Below are 7,687 nucleotides of genomic sequence, written 5' to 3'. Positions count from 1 at the left end.
ATTTATCCCAGCTCCTCCATTTCTTTGCCTGGTTTTGCCTTCTAGTAATCGATCTGCTCACAGGTAGGAAAATGTCGCAGTAAACGGGTATTTGCTGTCATCTAGTGGTAACATTTATTTCAGCAACTGTTTGTTAGCTCTGCAATGATATGGATTTAGTCTTCTAGGAAATTCTATGTCTGATTTTAATTTTATGCCCTTTCTAGATAATAAAGGACTTATGAAGACTAAAAAAACCTGTATCCCTTTACTGATGGTTCAGTCTAAAATCACAGTAACATTTTTTTTTCCCTGCAAATTCTTTCCCCTTTCTTCTAAAACAGAGAGAATACTGACTTTACATTTTTTGAAGGACTTCACTGACATCATTACAAGATTGAATTTTGATGTCAAAGGTGCCCGAGAAGGTAAGCTTTAGCTTTCCACCCCCACCACTGTAGGAAGAGGGATAACTTTAACCATGTTCTTTAAAAACTGGACAGAGTATTTTCTCTATAGCATCTTTTTAGTTTATTGCTCTCCCCACTCTCCCCAGTTATTCCTGATGCTACCGGATGTACAGGATGTGTAATCGTCTATATTCTCATCTGTAATATACTACTCATGGTGTAGAGGTTTACAGCTCCTGTTGCTTGTCTTAGCTCTGCATATATCAATAAAGCTGCATCAGCTTATGCTCTTCGAAGAACTGTCAAATAAAGCACCCCTGCTTTGCACCAGTTAAAGGCAATTACACTGACAGAATCAGGAAAATCACAAATGTTAAACCTGGGACGCCGCATTCTACCCAAGGTTTGGCATGCAGGAAAGGATGCATACAGCGATGCTGGGAAAGGGTAGGATGGGTAAGAAATTTTGCTCTGCCATAATACACCCTTGATTTAGAGATAACACCAATAAAATGTGTATGGGGTCCTCAAAGACCCAATTCCAAAGTTATGTGAGCCTCTTCTAACAATGGCTATTGTAAAGAAGAAATTGTCATATGTTGTTAAGTATGCTTCCAGCACCTTCCACTTGAATGTGATCTTAGGAATACTGAAAGACAAGCTTGTAAACTTTGGCCCAAATCATGCCAGAAGAATTATTTTGTCTTAAGGCAGGGGTAGCTTCAACACTGGAGAAAACCTAAAAATGAAAGTCTAGAAGCCCCAGGACATTGCCACTCTGGTAGGTGTTTGCTGATTAATCATGTGGCCATGGAAGAGACTAGATGGGAATTGGCATCATTGACATAATCTGATTCAAAGTAAAACCTGACAGGCAACAGGGGTGGGGTGGGGTGGGGGATGTGCCACCACAAAAGGTCAACAAGAGCAAGTCAAACCAGCACCCTTGGTAAAAGAGGTAGGTAGAAAAAACCCTCCGCTTCTGGGCAAGAGGAGCATCCTGGGAAAAAGAACTGGTAATTCTAGAATAAGTAAGCCAGAATGTTAATTCTCTAAATGCATTGTGGTCTAAACACAACAGACTTGTTCAAGCCAGTTCCATGACAGATTCATTTTTGCAGCAGTAGGCACTGAAGACCTCGGCACAGGTGTGGACTACAGGTATAAATATATACATTAACTCAGTGTCTCTGGCAATCTAAAGGAAATGCCCTACTTCACACCTGCAATTTATTATTTTACTTTAGCTATCTTTTTATTGCAACTGCCAAGTACAGCCACACTTATTTTCCACAGCACATCAAATTTTTTTTCCACTTACACTTCCATGGAATATAAGAATATAAATAAGAAAATCTGAAGTTACCCTGGGTTTATCTGAGACTACATGAAAGGTTAGACAAGACCAGGAATGGAAGACACACCAAAACAAAAAGTTAGTTTTTCTGACAAAAGTTTCCAAAGGTGAACATTCAAATGGTTATCCCTAACCAAGCACCATTCCTGGCTTGCAGGTAGTGAGAAGTGAGAGCAAACTTCTCAGAGATGAGCCAAAGGATATGGTACGTTACATAAGGGAAAATGAAATCAGCCTTTTCCTGTAGGCAGAGCCTCACAGAGGTTGACAGAGAAGATATCCCCACAGAAGGAGGCTCTGCTCGACCACTTTCCACACCTCACGGTGGCACCTGCAGCCACATGGGGTTTTCAGCTGCAAACCAGGGCTCAGACCCAAATCTCTTGAGGTATCTGGAAATTACACCTTTGGCTCATTTTGTCTGATTTTTGTTTGAACCTTAGTCAGTAGTTCCTTTTGGATTATTTGTATAATTTTAAAGCACTGCTTTTATGTCTGTCTAACCTCATTCGTGGCCAAAGAAACAATCAGACTCACTTGGATGTGGAAAGGTTATCTAGCAGACATGGTATGTTGCTGTGAGAAATTTTTCTTCTTTTCATCAGCTGTTGTCAGAGGATACAACAAGTTCCCTGGCAAAATCGATTTCTCATGTAGAATTTAGATTATGTATGCTGAAAAATTACTTGACCCTTGACATGAGGCAGAGGAGAAATCTTAAAAAGAGAAAAATCTCATGTGCTTTGTCCAGGTCAGACACAGCCCATATAGTGAAGTTAACTATTCATTTTTCAGTGGGTGCAAAAACACCCAAAGCAAACCGTTAAGCAACTATGCAAAGTGATCAAAACCATAATATTGACACTTTTTAAGGATCACTAGAATTCTGTTTGGGAGCCCTGCTTAAAATAGGGCTTTTTAATCCCTAGGTCTCAAAGTGCTTTCTAAAACGCCAGTTAACTTGATTGGCGAATTGAGGGACTTAAACATATCGTGTCTTCCCCAAAAACTCCCAAATAAAGCTACTATTTGTGGTATTAATTTATTTTTAATCCCCACTAAAAAAAGATTTAAAAAAAACCCCTCCTGTCTGTGTATAATTCCCAACATAAACTCAAGTGAAAAATCAGATTTTCTTCCCAGAAGATGCACTCTGCAAATGTCCTAAGTTCTATTGGTCGCTAGTGTGAGCCCAAACAATTATACGAATTTTACAGCTCATTTGACTGATTGAATCTAGCAGATCTTAAACAAATGTTACTGAACAATACCAGGAAAAACTTGAACCATATATTACTTACAGTATTTTTATCAATTAAGCATTTATTCCACCCTTGATCCCCTTGTGCCAATCCAGATGGGCTGCCTAATGAGAAGTTGTTCAGAAGCGTATTCACTATGTCCTGGAGTTCAGATATCCAGCAAAAGTCATTGCACAGCAGTGCCTGGTTTGGTCCACACAGCCATCTAGCAAATCTAGCACGTGGAGTAAGACTTCAACTTATCAGTTTTTATTTTCCTTAATCTACAAAGAATGTATAACAGGTAGTGGATCAAAGCAAGCTGTGTCAATAAGCAGAATGGTGCTCTTCCTAATGAGGTGACATACTCAGAGGAGAAGGATTGCATACCCCCTTGCATGATTGGAGAATGAGCTTACTTCGACTCCTAGGAACTACATTTTGTTTCCTCTCCCATGTTGGTGAGTCACATTCCAAGCTGCTGTTAAGGCAAATTAAAGAGTCAGTTGCTTGCTCCACTCATGGCAGGACTAGAGTGGGGACAGAGACCATGGCTTGGGTCCATGTTCAGATTCTGCTTCTTCCCCACATTGGCCTAGCATTCAATGCCCTTGCATGAGTATTTCTGTGGAATTACTTATTGAAAACAAGAGTGATGGGACTGGTCTGTCAGTAACACTGGAAAATAAAAAATTAGTTAGTGATTGTAAGATATCTAATTTGAGTGAGCATATTGTTGTAGTTTTGAAGTGGAAATTTGTCTTGATTTTCTCTGCTATGCACAAAATTATTTGAATAAACTTTCTGCAGTATTTGGACATTTTGGAGGATGTTCTTTTTACAACAGTTGCTTTTTCTGTTAGGTTAATGATTGATGATTATCCAGTTTCCCTTCCTCAGTCCCTTCCTTCCTTGTTTGTCCTGATTAGATGAATAGTAACAGGCAATTTTGTAAGTCAGACCTGACTTATACAACATCACATAGCAATGATGTTGACATAGCAGTAAATCAATTATCAGTTATCAGAAATATGTTTTCAGGGAATTTTTCTTGTTTGAGTTTTGTAAATCAATTTGCATGCAAGTTTCTGTGAAAATGTTCCTTAGAACAATTTCACAGTAATTAGAGACTTACAACTGTGGTGACTAAGTACAATTTCCAGAAAACAACCTGAGTTGTGGTATCCATGAGATCATACTTCTCAATAAAGCTCCACTACTAGGGAACTAACTTTCCTATAAAAATGTAAAATACAATTTCTCTGCCTTTTCTAACCATAATAGAAAGGCTTGCATAGAAAGACTTTTATCTGAGAGCTGAAAGACAAGACAGATCAAGTCAGTCAAAATACCTACAAATTTTTCAATTTGTTCTCTTCTAGATTTTTTTTAAAGTCTAAGTAATTTACATTTTGAAACAAAGTCATTGCAAACAAAGTATTCACATGTAGAAATGCCTCATTTAGAAGTACTTGGTTTCAAAACTGGTTTTGCTTTTATTAGCAAAACAATATATTAATTGTATTGTAATTCTTGGAGTGGTTTAGATAAGTCAATTTACTTTTAGGCATTTTTTGCAAAATGCTTTTTTCAATAGCTCAGGTTAACAATCGTCATCTTATAGTAAGTGTATGCCATTCTTCAAATGATAACTGCACTATAAGAGGAACTGGAATATCCTGTTCAGTGGTAGAATGAGAATTTGAACTTCAAAATACAGCACCATGGGGAACGGCTGAATTAATTTTGAGTATCCATATTTCTATCTGAAAGACATTTTACATGAAACAACTGTAAAAATATGTTTTCATCTAAAACTCAGGTGTACTATACTAGTGATGCATTATGAGCTTAATGGTTAAACTGAAAGAGCTTGCTTAGTTAACTTGCTCAGTTAATGGTGCTAGTTCAGTTCTGCTGTAACATTTGCAAGCTGATACAAAATATTCTTCCTTAACAGAAAGTAAGCTTCAGCTCCACAGCAAGTTCTCTTATATTAGCATCAAATCAGAGCTGGGCTTGGCTTCCATAATCTAAGAAGATCCATCAGTATCTTCTGCCATTTTGCAGAGGAGACACCTCAGGTCACCAGATAACTGAATCAGAATTGTGTGGCTATAAAGGGTTTTTGTTGCTCTGGGACAGACTTCTTTCCTTCGAGTCAACACAGGCAACAACCCAATTCCCAGTTCAGTGCATGAAAAAATTGGACCTAACAGAACAAAGAAAGACACCAGTACAGTGCTGGTAAAAAAAAAAAAAAAGATAAGCAAACATAAAAATTATAGCTCTTAAAGTAATTAACATTGCCTTGTTATCATAAGACAAATGAGTTATGGTAAACATTTTAAAGCTCAAGAATTAAAAGGGGTGAAAATATTCCTGAACTAGACAGCAAGTTTCTAAAACTGGCAGTCAGAAAGCTAATTTTTTACTTGGAAATGAACAAATTTAACATGTGTCTTATCACTACATTAAGTTATTTTTTACTTTAATAACCTCTCGAAAACTAACTCACAACACACTACGGTAATATGAAGAATAAATTTAGCTGTTGTTTTCCAACAAGACATTCCAGACTTTTAATATCATCCCACATTGATAATTAGTCATTTGTTAGAGACACACAGCAGTAATCACTTAATGCACTGCAATACTGGCCATTTACAGAGACCTTCACTTTTCAATGAAATCTGCTGAGAGTAGAACTGCTTGTGGGACTTGTGTTGATATAAAAGAGAAATTGAAGCACTTTTACATGGATAAATGTCTCAACATAATGGGAGACTGGGAACTTGAAGAATTTATTTTAAAAAGTAAGAATTTTTTTTTTTTCAGCTTTTATACTAAAATGTTCAGGCTCTCTACACTAACTTTTTCATGCTTTGTACTGTTACTGTGAAAGCTGGTAATTTTTTTAAAAAACAAAATCTGAGCTCCTCCTGAAATAGCATGACTTTATGAAACTGAGTTTTGCAAAGTATTACAGGAATCACAGTGAAAGAGGGGTCACATATACTTTTGCTTGGGCTTATCTCAAGCAGAGCTTGAGTCTGAACTAAAAAAAGTTACAGTGCTCATTTCAAAAACCCATTACACTTCTGATAGAGCCCTTGTCAAGACAATGCTTGAAAAGACTGTAAAACACACTTTTTCATTATTCTTCAGCATTGTTTACATAAGTGATATGAGTTGAGACAAACAGTTCTGGAAAATTGTCACTGATTGTCCCTTTTAAATGTATATTCTGGGAATGTTTGCAGATTTTTTAACATTGATTCAAACTGATATATTTTCTTTCAAATGCTGAACACATTTCCCCAATACATATGAAAAATACAGTCTACTCTTTATTCAAAGACTATCGTATTTCTTCTTACTTTGGTCATATGTTTTCCTTTATTTCGCATTTGGATCTTATAATTTTTTCTTTCTAATGTTTCTGATCTTTGTTGCTGTTTCCTTATTGGGTACTTGCTGTGGTAGATAGCAGTTATCTGATTCTATTTCAGCTTTCACTAATGCAGACTATATGTCATGGTTTCACTGCTGGCAGTGCCCAAAATTATTTAAGATATAGCAATCTCAACTATAGCTGTGCCTTGTTTACAGTACAAATATGAGATCTGGCATTTCCACAGGGCCAATTTGTTTCCTTTGGCTTTTTATAATGCATTCTGAATCAGTACAGGAAGCCAGAATCACAACTACAGGCCTAACAAAGAGAAGAGATTACGTCTTCCCTGTATGTGCTCTGATTCTCTGCAAGAATATACAGCCCCATATAAAAGTGTTCTGTCAACGGAGCTAAAAATTCCTGTATCTGCTTCAGTGGATTAATTTATTTAAACTTTATTTAAATTTTTATTTAAAGTGTTGGGCCTTGCCTACCGTAGCAAGCATAGTGTTCTACTGCGACGGCAGTGGTCCTGGCAAAGGGATGGATGTGTAGCAGACAATTGTATCTGAAACTGTCACACTCTATCTGCTATGAACCACCAAAGAGTCTGCAGAAATAGGGTTCAAAACCATGACTGAATTCCTCTGGTTACCATTCATCAGGTGACGCTCACTGATTCCTAGTGAGCTCTTAGTCTGTGTAAGAGAGAAAAGCAGTTTACCCCATGTTTGCCCAGCCACCTCCTGTCACACAGTTAACGTGTCGTCTTTTTGAGCCATGACAATCTGTTGGACTTATAAGCAGTTTATGAGCAGTCTCTTTCGTAGAGAGTAGAAAAATGCCTTACAAAATTGGTTTTGCCTGCTCAGGTGCAGGTGTACACGGGATTTCTTTAACACAAGAATGACATGGAGGTTACATGACTTATTTTTTCCAACTCTCCAGCCAACAGGGTTATCCTGTGTGGGTGCAGTGTGAAAACAGCCTTTGGATGGCAAAATTCTGTTGCTGTTTGACAGTTACAGATAGCTGTAAACACAGCCTTTATACAGGGAAACGTCAGGCATCCTCACAATCACTAGGGCCACCACCTCTGCATTTAATTAAAGCAGAATGAACACATACGTCACTGAACTAAGCTTTGCCGCCGGCTGCTCTCCATGCCCGGAGGTAGGCGGCTCCTGCGGCCCGGCGGCGGCCGGCGGGGGTCGGGGGGACGGCCCCAGCGCTGACAGACCGTGATCCCCCCGAGCAAGTGTGTGGCGCTGGCTCTCCCGCTCCTCGCTGCCTCCAATTACAT

The sequence above is a fragment of the Neopelma chrysocephalum genome, unplaced genomic scaffold, assembly GCF_003984885.1.
Source record: "Neopelma chrysocephalum unplaced genomic scaffold, ASM398488v2 Primary Assembly neopelma1_96814, whole genome shotgun sequence".
In the NCBI taxonomy this organism is placed as follows: domain Eukaryota; kingdom Metazoa; phylum Chordata; class Aves; order Passeriformes; family Pipridae; genus Neopelma; species Neopelma chrysocephalum.
Note: the sequence above shows the minus strand (reverse complement) of the source record.